The sequence below is a fragment of the Triticum dicoccoides genome, chromosome 2B (assembly GCF_002162155.2).
Source record: "Triticum dicoccoides isolate Atlit2015 ecotype Zavitan chromosome 2B, WEW_v2.0, whole genome shotgun sequence".
Taxonomy (NCBI): domain Eukaryota; kingdom Viridiplantae; phylum Streptophyta; class Magnoliopsida; order Poales; family Poaceae; genus Triticum; species Triticum dicoccoides.
In genome coordinates this window covers 394,136,979-394,159,934 of record NC_041383.1, presented here as the reverse complement: position 1 = coordinate 394,159,934, position 22,956 = coordinate 394,136,979, and positions in this window count along the sequence as shown.

Here is a 22,956-nt window from a genome sequence, read left to right as displayed (position 1 = left end):
GGATTCATGTGTACAGATGCGCTATTATATATATGTAATCTCACATCATGATCTATATCAAGACAAAACAAAAAATTAATCCCCTCCTAAGTCAAATTAGTTAACCTCTCTCGGGCTATCGGTGAAAGTTATGGACCAAACTGGTCACCCCCTCGACGTGTACTATGTATACACCTAGTAACATAGCCCTAAAAGAATTAATCCTCCTTGTTCGTTAAACGCGTACCTCTCTCTCGCTGGGTCAAAGTGATGGATGACATACTCGCAGGCCCAACACAAACGCGAAGCATACGTCTCACGCGAGTGATCATCTTATATAGGACTGCATACCACCGTCTAAATGTGGCCCAAAGAGCCATTTGTGTGATGTTTGAATACGCAATGCACAACTTTGATGTGGCACCACGTATATAGATAACCAAAAAGTCCCCACAGAGAGCGCGAGGTTCATGACGCGTTGTATGTGCTATATGTACGCCCCCATTCGACGTCTGGTATATATGTACTTCTACGGTATAGCACAAACCAAAAAAGAATCATTCCTTGATGATCAAATTAACCTCTCACTCATTGAGTCAAAGTGATGGAGGACAACCTCGCATGCCCACGGATGGAAGCGCCACACACGAGTGAGTCCCTATATATAGGGCAACCATCTCCTGGATGGTATTGTGTGATGTTTGAATACCAATACAATGTACAACTTTGATGTGGAACCTGCCTCGGGAACCGAAAAGTCCCCACATGGAGCGAGGTTATGACACACATATATATAGAGTATTCATGTTGCCCCTCTTTGACATGTACATACTCCTATACCGTTCATATACGTAACACAAACCAAAAACGAACCATCCTTGTTGGTCAAATTAACCTCTCTCTCATTGTACGTTCAACTGGTCGACGATGACCTCGTGGGCCCATAGAGAGATGCACACGTGAGTGATGTCATAGGACAAAACCACCGCGTGCATGCGTCCGTGTGTTATGTGATGTTTGAATACCCAATGCACAACTTTGACATGGCACATGCTTCGCAAACCGGAAACACACTACACCATGATGTGTGTAGCCCCCTAACTTCAAGCCGGTGGGAGTGTGTACGCACATGCTCAAACTTTGATATGGAATCCCACCATGATCCACACCACACACCTGCCAAGATGAATCCACCTTTTGGTCAAATGCCTCTTGTTGTTGGTGGAAACTAAAAACCTTTGCGGGCTAACGAATGGGCACGTCACTGATAACCACACGAGGGAGAGTGTCCGAGAGGACCACCATTGCATGCATGTGGCCCGAACATTATGTATGAAAGGGCTGTGTAATGCTTTAATTAACCAATTCATGACTTTGATGTGGCATATATGACTCACAGAATTATCAATAATCCCACACGGAGGTTCACAACTCGTAGTGTACTGCCGGACCCCTCCCCCCACACACACAGACACACACATCCCGCACCACCACAGCCACTCCGAGGCATGTCAAACTTTTTCTGCAGTAAACACGCGACGAAAGGTGGAGTGTCGTGTTAATTTTAAAAAACAGACATCATTCAACCATTTTTATCCATTAATTGATTTCCTAGGGATTTAATGTGCAAAAATCAAATTTGAGCTACATGTGCACCAAAATGGGCTGCAAAATCATATGTGTCCCTGGGTGCATGTTTCCCTGTTCAAGAGATTTAAAAATATTGAGAATATATATTTTTAAAATTCAGTAAATCCAAAACTTAGTTGAAATTCATGAAACGTATTGTGGTGCCATATATAGACACCTGTAGACTGTGATATTGTAGTTTTTCATCAATAAGACCCTTTTTGATATAATCTTCTTACAAACGGGAGATTATTAGAAACTGACAACCGATATCTCATACGGATTATTTATTCGGACCGTGTGTGTTAGACCATGCCATGCTTCAGTTAAGCAGTAAAGCGATAGAATGAATCATCAATAAACCGAAAAATATATGTGCTGCCACACGCCCCATGTGTCATGCGAGCAGGCATGAGTTGATAGGACGCATGCTAGCAATTCGCCGCACAGGCATACCGGGAGGTGTGCGTGTAGCTGTGTGAAATGATAGTAGAATGGCATAAGTCCACCGCACAGGCTCACCGGGAGGTGAGACGGCTTTTGACCACAGCCTGCCTCGCTCCCACTGGTACGTATTAGTTGCGCGCCCAAGCCGCCAGCCATAATAGACAGCCGCACCCCCGACCCACAGTGGTCACCAACATCTGGACTCTGGAGTGTATGAGGATGCTGCCAAAGCGCACCATGGGAGGGAGTGGCGACGCCGGGGCTGGTGAAGCACCCGCGTAATGCGTGAAGCTGGGCACAGAGGTTGTCGTCGCCTCCGACGAGGTCTCGCGCGGGCAACAACACGACCTTGACTTTGTCGGCACTGTCGTGCCCCCGCCAGCTGGAGCCGGAGGTCAACAGCAACTCCGATAACGACTGCGACTCCGACAGAAAACCGATTTATCATCTATATACCCATTTGTACGGAAAACATATCATGTGTTTTCTATGGTTACTCGCCCCCTCTATAATTTTTTTGGAATACATATCCTATGCCTCTGTTTTCTCAGTCCATGAGATCAGAGTAATTAAGATCCATTAGATGCACGTAGTGTATTGATTGTTTAAATGTTATCCGTATAGAGTTAGTGATTAATTGTTTGTTCTATACAAATGATTTATGCTAATAATCCGACTAGGGTTAGCTTGCGTGCTAATAATTCGTGGCCAGATCTTGAGAATTGATTTTGAATGTCCTACATGTATGTTTATGCCATTTTCTTTCTTTTAGATTGGTATGTACACAGATGAGGCTCTGACCAGCGTCGCCGCCGTTGTAGATCTTGGACCCGGCTGTGCGGCCAGAAGCACCCCCTGGACCTGAGGAACCAGTAGAATCTCCGGCGGACCGCATCAGCGATCTCCCGGACGACATCCTTGGGGAGATCATCTCCCTTCTCCCCACAAAGGATGGCTACCGTACACAAGTCCTCGCATCTCGGTGGCGCAATCTGTGGTGCGCCGCGCCTCTTAATTTCTACTGTCCTCAGCTATCTGTTGATGATGATTCTAACTCCTCGGAGCCATCATCTCCTCCCACCAGGGCTCCGTTCAATGCATCTGCATCCCGGCATGCTACCTGCTGGACATACCCTGCACGGTGGCCGCATGGCTGATATCCCGTCAATTTGATAACTCCAGCACCTTGAGTTCTACCATCACTATGTATGTAACAAAGCACGAACTGATGTATCTGTGCCATCACCACTGACGTCCATCTCGTCCTTTTCATCCTCTCTCTACACCGCCACCTTCTCCCGGTGCCATCTAGCAGACAATCTGGTACAAATGCTTCGACTCGCACTACTAAAAAAACTTGCGCTTGTGGTGGTTAATCTGTTGGAGGCCACACTGCACAACATCATCCACTCCAGTTGCCCTGCCCTGGAGCGCTTGCTTCTTGTTTTTGGAATGGAAATTCATATCCGTTGTCTCAAAATAAAGTCGCCCCACCTTGTAAGCATGGGAATTTGTTTTTTTGGACATGATCTCATCATCGAAGATGCCCCTTCACTTCAAAGGTTGCTCCTTGATTCTGCTATAGTACCTTCGCAAATAATTGTAGTCTCTGTGTCTAAACTGGATATCTTGGGTGCAATTCATGATACTTTTAGATGGTTCAAGATGGTGTTTAGCTCCACACCTATTGAGGTACTGTAATTTATTCACGTAAACTTTTGTAATCTGCTTTTTTCATTTGTGCACATAAGTATCATCTTGGAGTACACTTTTGGAACTAATATTATGTTCTATGCTCAATGAAGAGCTTGTCCATCCTATCAGTGGTGGTGGATTCTGTCAAGACCTTACATATCAGTATGTGGTGTTTTGATCTTAACACGATTATTGGCTTGCTGCAATGCTTTCCATGTCTGGAAAATTTGTATATAAAGGTGATGATTTCACACACATTGAAAGCCCATATATAATGTACTATAATTATTCATTCATCTATCACTCTTTCAACATAATCTTTTTTAGACATTAAGTGTTTTCAATCTTCATCTCTATTTAGGCACTAACACATGGAGAAAAAGTATAACCAACCGATGGTTTAGGAAGCACCAGGATTTTCTCAAATCTCATGACATTCGTTTGAAGAGAGTAACGCTGGAAGGATATGCATCCAATGATTCAAATAGTAGCTTTGTCACATTATTCATGTTGAATGCGAGGGCACTATTATCCATGAGGATGAAGTTTTTCGACAAGAAATTTCTTACAACTGCAAGTGTTGAACAACATAAAAAGAAGTTTCAGGTGGACCTAAGGGCTTCTGATCGTGCTCGGCTTCTATTTACAATAGATTGTCATCATGTACCAGTAGAATTTCTGGCCTGGGATCTTGATTTTATGGATCAGATCGATCCATTTGATTGTGAATACCGAAAACTTTGGTTGAGTTAGATGTCGTTGTCCTGTTCGATCTGGATTTTGTCTAAACCTGATGACCAATTAATTGTCGTGCTTTTGTACTCTTTGTAAGATGGAGTTATATATTGTTGCCTGTGGGAGTCCTGGACTAGGGGGTCCTCGGGTGCCCAGTCTATTGATGTGGGCCGGACTGATGGGCCGTCAAGATACAAGACCGAAGATTATCTCTCATGTCTGGTGGGGACTCCCGTTTGCGTGGATGGAAAGCATAGGTGTCCGGATATCTTATTCCTTTCTGTAAAACCGACATTGTACAACCCTAAAGCCCCTCCGGTGTCTATATAAACCAGTGGGTAGATCAGGGGCAGGATCACGACATTGCTAGGCTAGCTAATCTAGGGTTAGCCGAATCGATCTCGAGGTAGATCAAATCTTGTAACCTCTATACTCTCAAATATAATCAAGTAGGAGTAGGGTTTGACCTCCATTGGGAGGGCCCGAACCTGGGTAAACATTGTGTCCTTTGTTGATAGTTACCATTGGTCCTCAGACGTACAGCTGGGGCCCCCCTACCCGAGATCTGCCGGATTTGACATCGACATTGGTGCTTTCATTGAGACCTCCACTGCATCGTCGACAGAAGGATTGATGGCTCACCTCTTCATCAACAACGATGTTGCGTCCAAGGAAACCTTTCTCCCTAGGCAAGTCTTTGTGTTCGACGGTTTTGTGCTTCGTGCCAACTCGATCGGCCACCTCGAGCAGGTCGACAGTTATGCCCCCGACCACCAAATCAGGTTTGGAAACCTGAACTATGTCATTGACATCCTAGGAGACCTAGTCTTCGACGGGTTCGCGGCCTCGGCCGCCACTCTGTGTCCCCGCCAAGGAGACTCTTCGAATCCCCTATTAAATCCCGTCTAGGGGTCAACCCCCATACTCACCTTGGCCTTAGATCCGGGGTAGGTTTCATTGTCCGAAGACGGGAGCGTGTATCCCGCCGAACTTCTTCCCCTTGTGGAACTCCCGACCGAAGACCGAGGTGCAATCTTAGACTTGGCCCTGGGCAACCATCCCGAACTGCCGAGGTCTGCACTCAGCGGGTCCCATCAGGCATCCCATGCTGCACTTAGCCTAGCAGATCAGCAGTTTCTGGTCCCACTTCTGCTCTTAGACGAAGCATTGAGATTGATGCAGTCTCTCGCCATCATGGAGGCCTTACCTCCGAACCGTACCCAGCTTGGACTAGGGGTTGAGAGCGGGTAATTTTATGCCCCACCCACCACGCACTTAATAGCCACTGTCGAGGACTTAACTAACATGTTGGACTATGCGTTTGAAGACATCGACGACATGGATGACGATGCCGACGCCGAACCAAGCCAAGTCCCACCCGTCATGGGGCGTTGGACGGCCAGCTCAACCTGCGGTGTGTACATGGTGGACACTCCGGACAAAAAGAGCAACAATGATAACCCGAGCCCAGATGAGGACAAACTCGTCGATAAACCACCAAAGCGCTGACGTCAAGGGCGCTGGTCACGATCGCGTAAGGCGAAGGATAGTAAAACCGGCACCGAAGCCAATGAGAATCGGATGGTGCCGAAGATCCCGAATACCCTATCGAGACCACATCCGAACAGGACGAGCGGGAAGAGGGTGAATATAGCCCCAAAAACACGGGCAACGAAGATGCGGAGGACAACAACTATATGCCAGAATCCGAAGAGGAGGTTAGCCTCGGTGACGAAGACTTCATTGTCCCAGAGGAACCCCTCGACCAAGAACGCTTCTAGCAATAGCTCATTGCTACAGCTCGGAGCCTGAAGAAGAAGAAGAAGCAGCTCAAAGCCGAGCAAGATACGTTGAATGAAAGGTGGACTAAGGTCCTGGCGCCTGAGGAATAAGGCCATGAGTGACCTGCTAAAAGTTACCCTAAGCACAAGCTGCTGCCACAAGTTGACGATGAAGCCCTTGAGCTAGTACCGTCGAAGTATAATCAGGAAGACCAACCAGACCGACCACCACGTGGGTGGGATAAAACGGCATATCAAGCCGAACACCAACCTACACCCCCTCGCCGAAGAGTCAGGGAGACGGCAGCCGCGGAACACACGTACGACTTGTAACATGACCTACCCAATAAAGCTGGTTAGACCAGATCAATCTACGAATCAAGGGGCCGTTGAGGGAGTCTTGGATTAGGGGGTATCCGGACAGCCAGACTATATACTTTGGCCGGACTGTTGGACTATGAAGATACAAGACTCAAGACTTCGTCCCGTGTCCGGGTGGGACTCTCCTTTGCGTGGAAGACAAGCTTGGCAATCCGGATACTAGATTTCCTTCTTTGTAACCGACTCTGTGTAAACCCTAGCCCCCTCTGGTGTCTATATAAATTGGAGGGTTTAGTCCTTAGAGACAGAATCATAATCATCATAGGCTAGCTTCTAGGGTTTAGCCTCTATGATCTCGTGGTATATCAACTCTTGTAATACTCATATCATCAAGATTAATCAAGCAGGAAGTAGGGTTTTACATCCATCGAGAGGGCCCGAACCTGGGTAAAACATCGTGTCCCTTGCCTCCTGTTACCATTAGCCTTAGACATACAGATCGGGACCCCCTACCCGAGATCCGCCGGTTTTGACACCGACATTGGTGCTTTCATTGAGAGTTCCTCTGTTCTGTCACTGCAAGGCTTGATGGCCCCTTCAATCATCAACAACAACGTGGTCCAGGGTGAGACTTTTCTCCCCGGACAGATCTTCATGTTCGGCGGCTTCACACTGCGGGCCAATTCGCTTGGCCATTTGGAGCAGATCGACAGCTACGCCCTTGGCCATCAGGTCAGGTTCGGAAACTTAAACTACACAGCCGATATCCGTGGAGACTTGATCTTCGACGGATTCGGGCCTATGCCAAGAGCGCTGAACAATCACGACGAGCACGGCTTAGACCTGCTGTCGGACAATACTTGGGATATCGCACCTGCAGAAGCTCCGGACCTAAATCCTGGGCAGATTGTGTCGTCCGAGGACGGGTGGATGGACCCTGCCCCGGAGGCTGCACACTCATAGGCGGTAGAGCCGAGCACCGGCTTCACCCCAAAGGAAGCCTGTGACACCGGACCTCCGGACTCGTGTCCGGCTGTAGGTTCCAGTCTACGCACCCCCGAGCCCGCCGAATCTGGTTGGGCTCCGGTAATGGAGTTCACCGCTGCGGATATGTTCCAGCACTCGCCCTTTGGCGACATGCTGAACTCGTTAAAGTCTCTATCTATGTCAGGAGACTCTTGGCCGAACTATGTCCGGCTCGAGTGGGAAGCAGGCGACAAGGGAATTCGTTGCCCACCCACCACCCACTTCATCGGCACGATCGATGATTTGACCGACGTGCTTGACTTTGACTCTGAAGACATCGACGGTGTGGACGATGATGTAGGAGAGGAACAGGAACCATCGCCCACGGGGCGCTGGACAGCTACCTCCTCGTATGATATATATATGGTGGACACTCCGAAAGAAACCAATGGCGATGAGGCAATGGAGGACAACCCCTCGAGGAAGAAAGCAAAGCATGGGCGTCATGAGCGCCGCTCCAAGCCCCGCGACAGCAATACCGGCACATGAGACGAAAACAATCCGGATGGTGCTCACGACGAATACAACCCCGATCATCCTTCCTTCGAGCAGGCCGAACAGGAAGACGGGCAGGTTAGCCCAGACGAACAGGGGACGGACGGGTACCCGGAGGAGGACAACTACATGCCCCCCTCCGAAGACGAGATTAGCATCGGCTACAATGAATTCGGCGTGCCTAAGGACCCCGTAGAGCGAGAGATCTTCAAGCGCCGGCTTATGGCCACTGCGAGGAGCCTGAAAAAGAAGCAGCAGCAGCTCCAAGCTGATCAAGACCTGCTCACAGACAGATGGACTAAAGTCCTGGCAGCCGAGGAATATGGACTCGAGCGCCACACCAAAGGTTATCCAAAGCACAAGTGGCTACGTCAACTGGAGGAGGAGCCTATACTACCAGCACAGGACGAGGCTGACCGGCCACCTCGTGTCCGGGATAAAATGGCATATCAGCCCGAATACCAGCCCGCACCCCCACGCCAATACACTACGGCCCGGGGCAATAGGCAGGACCTGCGAGATATACTGGAGAACAAGGCAGGACAGCCAAGATCGATCTACTGATCGTGGGGGCGCGCCCCAACACGTGGCGATGATCGTCACATCGGATACACTATCAACAAGTCCGGCCGGGCCGAACATAGCCAACCAGACTCATTCGAACTGCGTAGCCACATAGCCCGGCATAGAGGCGCCCCACACCCCCTCTGCTTCACTGACGAAGTGATGGATCACGAATTCCCAGAAGGGTTTAAACTCGTAAACATCGAATCATACGATGGCACAACAGACTTCCTTCTCCACATTCACATGGCCCGCGGTGACGATCTACATGCCATCAAGTATCTTCCCCTTAAGCTCAAAGGACCATCCCGGGACTGGCTAAATAGCCTACCGGCAAATTCCATCGGCAGTTGGGAAAACCTGGAGGACGCATTCCTCGACAACTTCCAGGGCACGTACGTGCGACGACCGGATGCTGATGACTTGAGTCACATTACCCAACAGCCCGGAGAGTCAGCCAGGAAATTCTGGACTCGGTTCCTAACTAAAAAGAACCAAATCGTCGACTGTCCGGACGCCGAAGCCCTGGTGGCCTTTAAGCATAATATCCGCGACGAGTGGCTCGCCCGACACCTCGGCCAGGAAAAACTGAAGTCCATGGCGGCCCTCACGACACTCATGACCCGCTTTTGCACGGGCGAGGATAGCTGGTTGGCTCAGAGTAGCATCACGCCAATAAACTCCGGCAGTTCAGATGTCCGCGACAATAATGGCAAGCCACGGCGGCAGCAGCCTAAACCTGCTTTATCAGGACACAATGCGCAAAATGGGCATCGACCATTCAAGGATCAAGCCCACCAAAACCACCTTCAAAGGTGTAATTCCAGGAGTAGAGGCCCGTTGGACGGGCTCCATAATACTGGAAGTGGTCTTCGGATCTCCGGATAACTTCCGAAGCGAGGAGTTAATCTTCGACATCGTCCGTGAGGGAGTCCTGGACTAGGGGGTGTCCGGATAGCTGAACTATCATCATCGGCCGGACTCCAAGACTATGAAGATACAAGATTGAAGACTTCGTCCCGTGTCCGGATAGGACTTTCCTTGGCGTGGAAGGCAAGCTTGGCGATACAGATATCTAGATCTCCTACCATTGTAACCGACTCTGTGTAACCCTAGCCCTCTCCGGTGCCTATATAAACCGGATGGTTTTAGTCCATAGGACAGAACAATCATACCATAGGCTAGCTTCTAGGGTTTAGCCTCCTTGATCTCGTGGTAGATCTACTCTTGTAATACCCACATCATCAATATCAATCAAGCAGGACGTAGGGTTTTACCTCCATCAAGAGGGCCCGAACCTGGGTAAAAGATCGTGTCCCTTGTCTCCTGTTACCATCCGCCTAGACACACAGTTCGGGACCCCCTACCCGAGATCCGCCGGTTTTGACACCGACATTGGTGCTTTCATTGAGAGTTCCTCTGTGTCGTCACCGATAGGCCGGATGGATCCTTCGATCATCAACAATGACGCAGTTGTCGGGGGTTGGATACGACATATGCCAAAGGATGGCTTATCATGGTGGGAGCGAGTAGAACATCGCCGGTGCCTGGAAGCGGGATGAGGCGAAGACATGCACGCCGGCGGAACTTACCCAGCTTCAGGGCTCTCCTAGGAGATAACACCCCTACTGCTGCTCTGCGGGGTCTCCGCATGATCACTAAGGCAAAGTGACTACAATGGTGCTCCTGGAGCTGTTTCGGGAGGCAGGAGAGGGCAAGCTAGCTCTCTCCTCCCCGTGTTATCTGGTCTGTCTCTATCTAGGTCCGAACCCTTTGCATGGGAGCCCCGGGGGGTTTATATAGGCCTACCCCCCGGGGGTACAATAGTAATCCAACTGGGCGCGGGTCCCAGCCGTCTGTCTCTCAGGCCGCCGTCCTCCCCGCCGGCTTCTGGGGCCCGCCGACTGGCGGGTCCCGCGGACAGGCTTGATACTGTAGCGGCACTCCTGATGACGCAGGCTCGGTCATTGGGTCGTGACAACAGTGCCGCCATCTATCGGGCAATCACTATCGCCATTCCCCATCCTATCTGCTTAATGGCTCGTGGGGCCCTGGGGAGGAGTCGGCCGACTCCAAGGAGGCCGACTCCCACAGGTCCGTCTTTGGGGCGCTCAGGCCGCCTTCGGCCCACCCACTGACAGGTGGCCCCGCCGCCTTCGGGTCGTACAGGCCGGCGTCATGGGCACAGTGCGTTGTGCACTGTGGCTGAGGTCAGGGCAGGCATGGCAACAGTGCCGCGCCTCGCCGGAGATCTTCCAGCGATATGGCTCACTGTAGCCATGCCGGCCCTTCGTAAGCAGGGGGGAACGGCCACACCGTGACCGTACCCCACATTGTACTTCGAGACGAGGGAGGAGTCATGGGCCGACTCTCCATAGTCGGCCTCTCTGGAGGTCGCCAGCTCGGAGTCGGCTTATCTCGGAGTCGCCGTCTGGGACTCGGCTTGTCTTGGAGTCGCTCCTGGGACTCGGCTTGAGGGGTGCGGCCTGCCCCGATGTCTTGAAAGGTCCTGGGACTCGGGTTAGCCTACCCGTGGCCCAATACTCCGATAGTAGTCCCCGAAGTTGGTGAAGCCCTGCGGATGCTGCATTGTGGGGCTTCAACAGTTTCAACCTTCCAGGAGCGGACTCTGGAACTCGGCTGCCGTCTTCCCTTGGGCCGACTGTCGAGAGTCGGATGTTTATCGGAGAGCCGCAGCTTGAAAGTCGCGGCGGGAAACCAGGCGGCGTGCCTGATACGCTTCCCCGCAGCCATCAGAATGGTCCTATCACGTGGCACGACATGGAGAGGGCAGTATGCCTGCCCACGCGCATGACTGGACGGGCCATCAGGTGGGGCCCGCCACTACCGTGCCTCGGCATACGAACGGATCCGTTGCGGCCATGGACGGTTGGTTTTCCCACGTCGTTACTGCGCGCAGTAACTTCGTGGGGTAAATCGTGGGGCGGCGTGGGGCATCGTGCACAGTTAATCCCATGCCCGCCCCCTCGGCTTCTTAGCCCATAGGGCTATAAGTAGGCGGGGGGGGGAGCGGAGCGGCACAGCACGCACGCCCTTCTTCCCCGCTCCCCCGCCTCATCTTGCTTTCTCTCTCTCTCTCCTGCCTCCGTCGTTGAGCAAGAGCACTCCACACCACGACGATGAGCTCTTCCTCCGCCGCGGCCCCCACCGTGCGCTCCGGCGTGTGGGACGGCTCGGAGGTAGAAGAGGAACACATCGAGTTCCTCCGCCGGACACGCCGTCTCCCCAGCGCGGACCTCGTGCGTGCCCGCGCCGCGCCGGAGGGGGAGATCCGGCCGGAGCCGGAGGAGGGCGAGCGGGTCATCTTCCGCTCACACCTCATGCGCGGCCTGGGGCTGCCGGCGAGCGGCTTCTTCCGCTTGTTCTTGGAGTTCCACAGCCTTCAACCGCACCACCTCACTCCGAATATAGTGGTGTTGCTCTCCGCCTTCGCCACTCTGTGCGAAGGTTTCCTCGGCGTTCTCCCCACCATCGAGCTGTGGGGAGAATTCTTCTCGTCTAAGCTCGGCACGCACGTCGCCGGTGTGCCGGCTCAGTGCGGCGCCTACATCATGGTGCGGCGCTCGACGGCCGACAACCCCTTTCCTCCCATCACGTTGATCAAGTCGGTGAAGATGTGGCAGCGCTCATACTTCTACGTGAAGAACCTCGCCTCCGATGGCGACTGGGTCAACCTGCCGCCTTACAACGCTGCCCCCCTAACTGGGAGGCTCCCCAGCTGGTCTCACCGAGTCAAGACGCTGACTCCCGCCGGAGCCGCCGCCGTAGCGCGACTCCGAGTCTTGACGCAGTCGGAGGGTCTCGTCGCGGCCGACTTGCTGGCCGCCTTCGTGGCGCGCTGAGTTCTCCCGCTCCAAGGTCGGCCTCACCTGATCTGTCAGATGAGCGGCCTCCGAGACCCGAGTCGGATGAGCACCAAGGAGATTCCCCGCGCGGAGGTGGCAAACATGGTGAATCATATCGCGAACAGCGAGTTCGGGTAGGACTGGCAGTTCGGCAAGGAGCCGTACTCGCGCGACAACCCCCCACCAGTGGTAAGTCGCGTCCCCCTATTGTTTTGTCTTCTTTGCGGCCGACTCCGGCTTCTGACTCTTGTCGGTTTCTTCTGAGCTAGAATCCCCTTATGCAGCCTGCAGCCGGCACAACGAGACAGCCCCGCGAGTATGTTCCCGATCATGCGGACAGCGACGTCGACGACCCCGACTTGGGGGCGGCGGCGATGGAAGCCGACGCTGAAGGCGGGGGAGAAGGAGCAGAAGGCGACTTCAGGCCCTCGGCCACCTTCGCCGACTGGCCTGACGACAACGCCGAAGGAGAAGTTGCCCCGCGCCATCAGCCGAGGGTCGGCTCATCGGGCGCCAGCTCCTCCACCGGCCTGGCTGGCCAAGGCGGTGCGAAGAGGCGTCACACCGGGCCGAGTGCGCTCGGCGGCAAATTGAAGAAGTTCAAGGGGGCGGCCGCCGCGACCAAACGGGAGGTTGCGACCAGCTTGGCGACCCTAGACGCTGAGGCCAAAAGCACCGCGCCCACCGGGTGGTTGTGCGGAGGCGGCACCGGGCTGCTGAATCAAGCGCTTCTGGACGTTCAGGCGAACTGCACGCTGAAGGCGACGCCCTTCAAACTTGCACCAGGGCGCATCTGGCAGCGCGGACGGCCGTCCGAGTACGTTTCCTTCTTCTTTTTGATTCTTGTTTTCCTCTGTGGGGGCGCGCCAGCGCACCCACTGAGTGTAGTCCCCGAGTTTCGGGCCGGCTGCTGAGCAGGCGGTTCGAAACTCCCTCTGGCGAGTTCCAAATACTAACTTTGTCTTCAATGACTTATTGCAGGAGTATCACAACCTCCGCGCCACTGCCTTCAACCGCAATGTTGAGGAGTTGAGCAAGCGGGCTACCGACTTGTTGGAAAGCTGGAGTAAGTTCTTCTTCTTCGCGGGGGCGCGCTGGCGCACCCGCGGGCTGTAGTCCCCGAGATTCGGGCCGATTGCTGAGCAGTCGGGCCGGATCTTCTCGGTGATCTTCTTTGCTGACGACTTAATTGTCTCCTCTTTCGCTCTTCAGGAGTCAACGCCGTTCTTCAGGAGCAGCTGGGCGAGGCCAATACCGCCTAGTGCCAAGGAGGAGGAGTGTGGCAAGCTTGCCGCGGAGCGCGACCTGCTGGCGGCGCAGCTGGCCGAGCAGAAGGAGCTGCTCAAGAAGGCGCAGGACGAGGCCGAGAAGAAGGAGGCCGCTCTCCTGGCCGAGTTTGAGAGCGAGCGCTCCTCCTGGACTGACAGGGAGGCGATGCTGACCTCCATCTTCCACGAGATCGAGGATATCGTTGATGGTAAGTTTCTTTCGTTTCTTCGGGCTTCCGACTATGTGTCAGGCCGACTTCTGATTTTTCGACTTGCTTCTTTTTTGTCTTGGCAGACTTCTTCCCTGGTCACTCGCAGGCAGTCCCTCTGGCCATCGAGGCTGCTCGTGAGGCACGAAGGGCAAACGGTGAGGAGATCGCCGCTAATGCCCCCCGAACCATTGATGAGCAGCTTCTGAGCATTGAAGCCCGTCTTCGTCCGGCTCACCGGCTGATGCGCCGACTTCAGCGTGCCGGTGCCCAGGCGGTTGCCGCCCTGTGGCCAGGCACACCACCTCTGTGCACCGCCAGCCGAACTGCCGACTGGCTGGAGGTCGCTGCCGGCCGTCTTGAGGCCTGGAAGGGCTCCTTGGCCCGGGCCGGAGCGCGCCGGGCCTTGGAGTTCGTCAAGGCGTGGTATCCAGGGCTGGACCTGGACCGTCTGGCCGCGTTCCGGTCAGAAGCCCAGGCCGAGCTGGAGGCCGTGGAGGGCGCCCTTATCGAGCGTGCGGAGGCCATCGCCGAGTACACGGACACTAGTGTCTTCGTCCCCGAGCGGGCTGAAGGCGGCGAGGAAGTGCCGCCAGAGTGGTTTGGGATGAACCCGGAGTATGGCGAGGACTCGGCGGAGGTCATCGACTCCAGCACCGAGGAGGAGGACGAGGCGGAGGACAAAGGCGAGGCAGAGGTGCCAGAAGACGGAGCAGGCGGCCAGCCTCAGCTCGACCGCGCCTCCAGCAACGAGCCGCGTCGAGAGAAGGCGACTGCCACCGGAGGCGATCAAACCGAGACCGCCTAGCCGACTGCCCCGGCACCTGACACCGCCGCCTCTTCCGATCCTCCGATCCCAGATGCCGCCTCCTAGGCTGCCTTTTTCGCCTCTGTTTGTCTGTCTTAGTAATCTTTTGAAAACTTTGTTAGATTCGAACAATTCCACCCGTGGGGTGTATCTTGAACTTCTATTCGAAGATTCGGCCAAGGGCCTATGTAAATATTTATCCGATTTCCGTCTTTCCTTGCTTACTGCTCTTTAGGCTTTTCCCTTTGCCGCCTTCCTTTAGTCACTGCCTTGCCAGTCGGACAGCCGCTCTGCGGGCTGTCGCTGGGTCAAGTGCTTGGCTACTTCGGGAAGGCAAGTACTTGGCCGTTTAGAGTTTCTTTAGCAAGTCGGATAGAAAGCGACAGGCCGACTGCCCAAGAGTCGGCCGTTCTTGATAGAGGCTAATAAATACGGCAAGCCGGCTACTCATGAGTCGGCTTTCCGCTTCAGAAATGCTGGAGGCCGTCTTACTCTATGTTCGTGCTTTAGGTCCTTAGCCATTTTTCGTGTGGGCGCCCGTTCTTCCTTACTCCTGCCCGCCTCACAGTCGCTCTGCGAGCTGCGGCTTTGCCAGGAGGCGGATTGGGAACCGCGCACTACTTGTCTGACTGCAGGAAGCTCCTCATAGCGCAAGGCGGCGAGTCCCCAGGCCGTCTAGTCTGGCCCGGTGCCAAGCGGCTTGTAATGAAAATAATGTACTCGAAGGCATAATTCTTATCATACAGATAACAAAAAGGGCAGTCCCCGAGCTCGTCTCGGGGGGCCCAAAGTCTTAGTACTTTAATACAAAGGGGTAGTGTGATACATACTGCATCAACTGTAAAATCTTCGAAGAAGATTTGCATTCCACAGGCGCTCTGTCTCTTTGCCGGAGTCGTCCCTCTTGCGCGCTCGGGGCTTCTGAGCGTCGATCAGATTGTAGGCGTTGTTCCCTAGCACCTTGCTGATGATAAAGGGGCCTTCCCAAGGTGCCGACAGCTTGTGCTGGCCGGCTGTTCGCTGGATCAGCCGGAGCACAAGGTCGCCTTCTTGGAAAGATCTTGGCCTGACCTTCCTGTTGTAGTATCGACGCAGACTCTGCTGGTAGATGCTGGACCGGCTGAGTGCCAACAGCCGGCCCACTTCCAGTAGATCGACATCATCTTGACGTGCTTCTTCTGCTTCTTCCTCGGTGTACATGGTGACTCGCGGGGAGTCGAACTCTATGTCCGTTGGGATGACGGCTTCGGCACCATAGACGAGGAAGAAGGGTATGAAGCCGATTGACTTGTTTGGAGTCGGAGACTCCAGAGGACGGCTGGCAGCTCCTCAAGCCAACAGCCGGCAGATCGCTCCAGCGGTACGATGAGTCGAGGCTTGATGCCGGATAAGATGAGGCCATTCGCTCGCTCCACCTGGCCGTTTGACTGCGGATGGGCAACGGACACTAAGTCCAGTCGGATGCCCTGTGTCACGCAGAAACGGGCCAAGGCGCCTTTGGCAAAATTCGTGCCATTGTCGGTGATGATGCTGTGTGGGATGCCGTACCGAGTTGTGATGTCAGCGATGAAGGTCACTGCAATCGGACCATTCAACTTCTTGATGGGTTTCACCTCCACCCACTTGGTGAACTTGTCCACTACGACAAGTAGGTGAGTCAAGCCACCTCGTGCCGTCTTGAATGGTTCCACCATGGCCAGGCCCCAGACTGCAAAGGGCCAGGCGATGGGGATAGCCTTGAGTGCGGAAGCTGGCTGAAGTGGCTTGGAACGGAAAATCTGGCACCCCTTGCACTTTTGGACTAACTATTTGGCCTCTTCCAGGGCGGTTGGCCAGAAGAAACCGTGCCGGAAGGCTTTGGCGACGAGTGCCCTGGAGGCCGCATGGTGACCGCACTCGCCTTCATGGATGTCTCTGAGGATTGCTTGGCCTTGTTCTGCCTCGATGCAGCGTTGGAAGACGCCGGTAACGCTGCGCCTGACCAGCTCTCTGTTGACTATGGTGTAGGCTGCTGCTCGGCGTTGCACTTGTCGAGCCAAGATTTCATCAGTTGGCAGCTCTCTGTTTACTAAGAACCTGAGGATGGGCTGGGCCCATGAAGGTGCTGCTATTTCTTCAACTGCCACTAGTGCGACTTGGACAAGGGCGGCCGGGCTGGGAGGCGGCGGGTTGGAGTCCTCAGCCGCTTGCTGATTTGACAAAGTCTCGGGGCCGACTGGAGCAGTCCCCGGGCCGAGCTCTAGAGTCTTCGATCTTGCCACTGCAGTCCCCGGGCCGAGTTCTGAAGTCCCCGGGCCGGCTTCGACTGTGTGTTTCTTGGAGTCGGATCCGTCTTCCTCAGGCGGAGCCGGCACAAAGATTGAATCTGATTCTGGTGACGGCTTGATAGAAGGCTTGAGGAGGCGCCGGAGGGCGACACCAGATGGTATTGCCTGGCGGGGGGAGCCGATTCGTGCCAAGGCGTCTGCTTGGTCGTTGTCGTTCCTTGGCACGTGGAGGAACTCGCACCCCTCGAAGTATCCACTGAGTTGCTGGACGAGGAAACGGTAGCTCACCATATTTGCGTCATTGGCGTCCCAATCGCCAGATGATTGCTGGACCACCAAGTCAGAGTCGCCATAACACAGGATCCGGCGAATGCCTAGTTCTTTGGCAAGCCGGAGCCCATGGATGAGCGCCTCATGCTCGGCCACGTTGTTGGAGGCGGCGAAGTGGATCTGCAGCGCATATCTGAGCTTGTCGCCCTTGGGGGAAGTGAGGACGACGCCGGCTCCCAAGCCGGTGCGCATCTTGGAGCCGTCGAAGTGCATCCGCCAATGGGTGGAGTCGGGCGCTGGCGGCAGATACTGGGTCTCGGCCCAGTCGACGAGGAAGTCGGCCAGTGCTTGCGACTTGATGGCGGTGCGGGGCTCGTAGTAGATGGTGTAGGGGGACAGGTCGGTGGCCCATTTGGCCACTCGGCCAGAAGCATCTCGGCTTCCGATGATCTCGGCCAGTGGAGCTGTGCAGACCATAGTGATTGGATGCTCCTGGAAGTAAGGCTTCAATTTCTTGGCGGCAAAATGCACGCCGTAGCACATCTTCTAGTAATGGGGGTAGTTCTGCTTGGAGGCCGACAGTACCTCGCTCAAGTAATATACCGGTCTCTGGACAGGCAGCGCCTTGCCTTCCTCCTTGCGCTCGACTACAATGACTGTGCTGACTACTCGGCTGGTGGCGGCAATGTATAGGAGCATGGGCTCTTTGGGAGTCGGAGCCACCAGCACAGGGGGAGTAGTCAACATCTTCTTTAGTTGGAGAAAAGCCTCGTCCGCCTTGGGAGTCCACTCAAAGAAGGTCGTCTTCTTCATGAGCTGATACAAGGGGAGAGCCTTCTCGCCCAGCCGACTGATGAATCGACTGATGGATGCCAAACAGCCGGTGAACTTCTGCACATCTAACAGTCGTCTGGGTGCTTCCATCCTCTCGATGGCCTTGATCTTCACAGGATTGCACTCTATGCCGCGTTCGGAGACCAGGAAACCGAGGAGCTGGCCGGCTGGTACTCCAAAAACGCACTTCTCTGGGTTGAGCTTGATCTGGAATCGGCGCAGATTCTCAAATGTTTCCTTGACGTCCTCCAGCAAGAGTCCACGCTTCTCCGTCTTCACCACCACATCATCCACATAGACGTGGGCATTTCTGTCGAGTTGCTTCAGGAGGCACTTCTGCATGCAACGCTGAAAGGTGGCGACGGCGTTTCTTAAGCCAAACGTCATGGTCAGGTAGCAGAAGGCTCCAAACGGCGTGATGAAGGCGGTCTTCAGTCTGTCAGCCGGGTTCACCTTGATCTGGTGATATCCTGAATATGCGTCTAGGAAACTCAACAGCTCGCATCCGGCTGTGGAGTCTATCACCTGATCGATTCTCGGCAGAGCAAATGGGTCCTTGGGGCAAGCTTTGTTGAGGCTCGTGTAATCAATGCACATCCGCCACTGCTTGTTCTTCTTTAGCTCCAGTACTAGGTTTGCCAGCCACTCTGGAAAAAACACTTCCATGATGAAGCCGGCTGCCAGGAGCCAGGCTATTTCTTCTCCAACAACTCTTCTTTTTTCTTCTGACAGGCGGCACAAGGGCTGCCTGACGGGCTTCATATCATATCGGACATGTAATTTGTGCTTGGCGAATTCCGTCGGGACACCAGGCATGTCCTTGGGGGACCATGCGAAGATGTCGCGATTCTCACGGAGGAAATCGACGAGCTCGCCTTCCTATTTGATGTCAAGGCTTGTGCCCATGACAGCGTATTTCTCCGGGTCCAACGGTATCTTCTTTGTTTCTTTGGCCGGCTTGAATGATCCTTCTGCTTCCGACTCCTTGGGGTCGGGCGATAAGTCGGGCTGCTTGCCGGCCATCGCCACGACCCGATCAAGAAGCCGTTTCTCAGCCGCGATCACCAAGGACTCGGCCAGCCGACTGCTTTCGGCCGCGCAAGCAACGACTTCCTGTAGTCGCCGGACACGGTTAGGATTCCCTTGGATATCGGCATCTTCATCTTGAGGTAGGCGTAGTGGGGGACCGCCATGAACTTGGCCAAGGCGGGTCGGCCAAGCAACGCATGATATGGGCTTTCAAGGTCCACCACCTCAAACCAAAATGGCTCTCGGAGGAAATGATCCTTGTCTCCGAAGAGGACATCTATCAGGATCTTGCCGATTGGTGAGCAGGAAAGGCTAGGGACGATTCTGTGGAACACAGTCCGGCTGCTCTGAAGGTGTCTTCGCTTCATTCCTAATTTCTCCATTGTATCCTTGTACAGGATGTTGATACTGCTGCCTCCGTCTATCAGTACTCGCGAGAAGCGAGCGGCCCACCTATCTGTGGCGAGTGTGGCGCCTAAGACCAAGGTGTAGGAGCCTGGACTCGGCATCACCTCTGGGTGATCAGCTCTGCTCCAACTGATAGGCTTTTCGGACCAATGCATGAACTCTGGTGTACTTGACGCAACCGCATTTACTTCTTGCTGCTGTTGGCGCCTGCTGCGTCGGTCATCCGCTACACTGGTGAACACCACATAGGCTCCATGCTCATCCGGGAACTCGTCTTGTATCGCGCCGACTGGCCTGACGGCCGGCTGCTGGGGCGACAGTGGAGGAGGCGGCCCAGCAGGAGGGGGAGGGAGCAGGCCGTCCCCCTTGGCGATTCTGGTCAGCTAGTGGCATTCCCTGGTGGTGTGGTTTGACGGCTTCGCGCCGCTGTGGAACTTGCAGGGACCGTCTAGAGTCTGCTCGTAGGAGAAAGCCGGCAGCCAGTTGGACTTGCTGCCCTTCTGTCGCTTCGCTGGAGGCGGTCCCTCCAACTGCCGGTCCTCTGCTGTTGCCACTTGCCGACTGTTGGAAGTCGGCTGCGGGGCTTTGCGCTTCTGGTCATTCTGCTATTGCCGGCGACTGGTGTCTCCAGCCGTAGTTCTTGGAGCCTGAGGGGCAACTTTGCCAGTTGTGCTGACCTGAATCTCCGTCTTCATGGAGGAGTCGGCCGTGGCGTACTTGTCCGCTGTGATCAGCAGCTCATCGAGGGTCTCCGGCTCGTCGCAGAGGAGCTTGTGCTTGAGGAGGGTGCCTTCTCTGCACCCGGCAGTAAAGTACTCGATGGCCTGCACCTCGTGCACGCCCTCACAGGAGTTCCGGAGTTTGCCCCAGCGTGTGAGGTAGTCGTGAGTAGACTCGTCAGGGCCTTGCACGCACAAGGACAGTTGGCGTGGCTTGGGAGGTCGCTTGTACGTGCTGGTGAAGTTGCGGACGAAAGCCTTGGTGAAGTCGACCCAGCTGTTGATGCTGCGAGGCTTCAGACTGTTCAACCACGTCCGGGCCGAGCCCTGGAGCATGACCGGGACGTATCTTACGGCAACACGCTTGTTGCCATTCGCTATGTTGACGGCTGTGGAGTAGTCGATCAGCCAATCTTCCGGCTTCACGGTGCCGGTATATTTGGGCGTGTCTCGGGGGAGCGTGAACCCTTTGGGGAAGGGCTCATCTCGGATGCAGGGTTCAAAGCAGGGGGGACCCAACTCGTCTTCTTCTTCCAGCGCTAGGGATTGGTGGAGTCGGTCGATCCGGTGGCGGGCGTCGTTCTCTCCGACTCCTCTCGGCGGCCAAGGCGGTCGCCGAGAGTCGGATGTTCCACGGGTGGCGGGGAGACTCGCCTTTCTCTGCGAGGAGGGGGAGGCAGGTAGTTGTCCCGCCGTTCCACCGCTTTGGGGCGGCCGTCTAGGTCGCGCTCGATGGTGATGTGAGTCCGACTGTGGCTGACAGCCGGCTCCTTGTCCTTCTTCCCACGGGCCCCGCCAGTCGGCGTCCGAGACGTCGCACCTTGGTCTCGGCGAGGCGGTGGGTTGTCGTTTTGGCGCTGCGGCGCCTCGGTGCGGCAGCCGGCATCATTCTGCGCGGCAGCCGCGTTGTGGAGTTGCTGAACTCGCTCCGTCATTACGCGGTGCTCTTCGCCTTCGAAGTTTTCGAGCTCGTCTGCCGCCGCCTGGGCGGCACAGATATTATCTGCGGGCGTGGCATACACAGGGCGATCAGCCCCGAAGAGGTTGGCGATGGCCGCGCCGCGCTGTCGGACCGCGCCTAGGCGGCTAGGCCCGGTCGGAGCTGGTGAGCCGCCTACGGCGCGATCCATCTCGCGTTGGTAAGCTTCTGACAAGCGCCTCATGCTTGCTAGCTTCTTCGCGCCCTCGACAAGCTGAAGGCAGAGCGCCTCCAGCGTCTCAGCGTCGGCGTCTTCCGGAATCGGCGCTGCAAAGCCTCGCAGGGCTGCATCAAGCGGGTCGTGCGCTCCTTCGCCGGAGCGCTCGCCGTGGCCGAGGACGAGGACCTCAGTGACGGTGCTTCCGCCGCTCCCCGCGTAAGGGAACGGCTCGTCGTAGACCACCACGTTGGTGGGGAACGCGTCGAGCGACGCGGTGTCGGAGTCGACCAGCATCGGGTGGGTGGATCCTATGGACTCCAGGTCCGCGGCAGGCTCGCCGGCGACGTGGAGTTGGTCGAGGAGGCCCGCGAGGAGGCTCTCGGGGCCACTCATGCCTGCATCGGACGCAGGCTCATCGGAGAGGCGAACCTAGCCGATAAGATCGGCGAGGCAGCTGGCCGCACAGGCAATCTCAGCGCCATGCAGCGTGTCGGCACAGACGCCATCCGGCGTGCCGGGCTGGCTGTGCTCGCCGGGGAGGAACAGGGTTCCCGTCCAGAGCAGATCTCCGGTGCCTGGAAGCGGGACGACGGTGCGCCTCGCCCCATGGTGGGCGCCAAATGTCGAGGGTTGGATAGGACATATGCCAAAGGATGGCCTATCATGGTGGGAGCGAGTAGAACGTCGCCGGTGCCTGGAAGCGGGATGAGGCGAAGACATGCACGCCGGCGGAACTTACCCAGCTTCAGGGCTCTCCTAGGAGATAACACCCCTACTGCTGCTCTGCGGGGTCTCCGCATGATCACTAAGGCAAAGTGACTACAATGGTGCTCCTGGAGCTGTTTCGGGAGGCAGGAGAGGGCAAGGCTAGCTCTCTCCTCCCTGTGTTATCTGGTCTGTCTCTATCTAGGTCCGAACCCTTTGCATGGGTGCCCCGGGGGGTTTATATAGGCCTACCCCCCGGGGGTACAATAGTAACCCAGCTAGGCGCGGGTCCCAGCCGTCTGTCTCTCAGGCCGCCGTCCTCCCCGCCAGCTTCTAGGGCCCGCTGACTGGCGGGTCCCGCGGACAGGCTTGATACTGTAGCGGCACTCCTGATGATGCAGGCTCGGTTATTGGGTCGTGACAACAGTGCCGCCATCTATCGGGAGATCACTATCGCCATTCCCCATCCTATCTGGTTAATGGCTCGTGAGGCCCTGGGGAGGAGTCGGCCGACTCCAAGGAGGCCGACTCCCACAGGTCCGTCTTCGGGGCGCTCAGGCCGCCTTCGTCCCACCCACTGACAGGCGGCCCCGCCGCCTTTGGGTGGTACAGGCCGGCATCGTGGGCACAGTGCATTGCGCACTGTGGCTGAGGTCAAGGCAGGCATGGAAACAGTGCCGCGCCTCGTCGGAGATCTTCCAGCGATACGGCTCACTGTAGCCATGCCGGCCCTTCGTAAGCAGGGGGAACGGCCACGCCGTG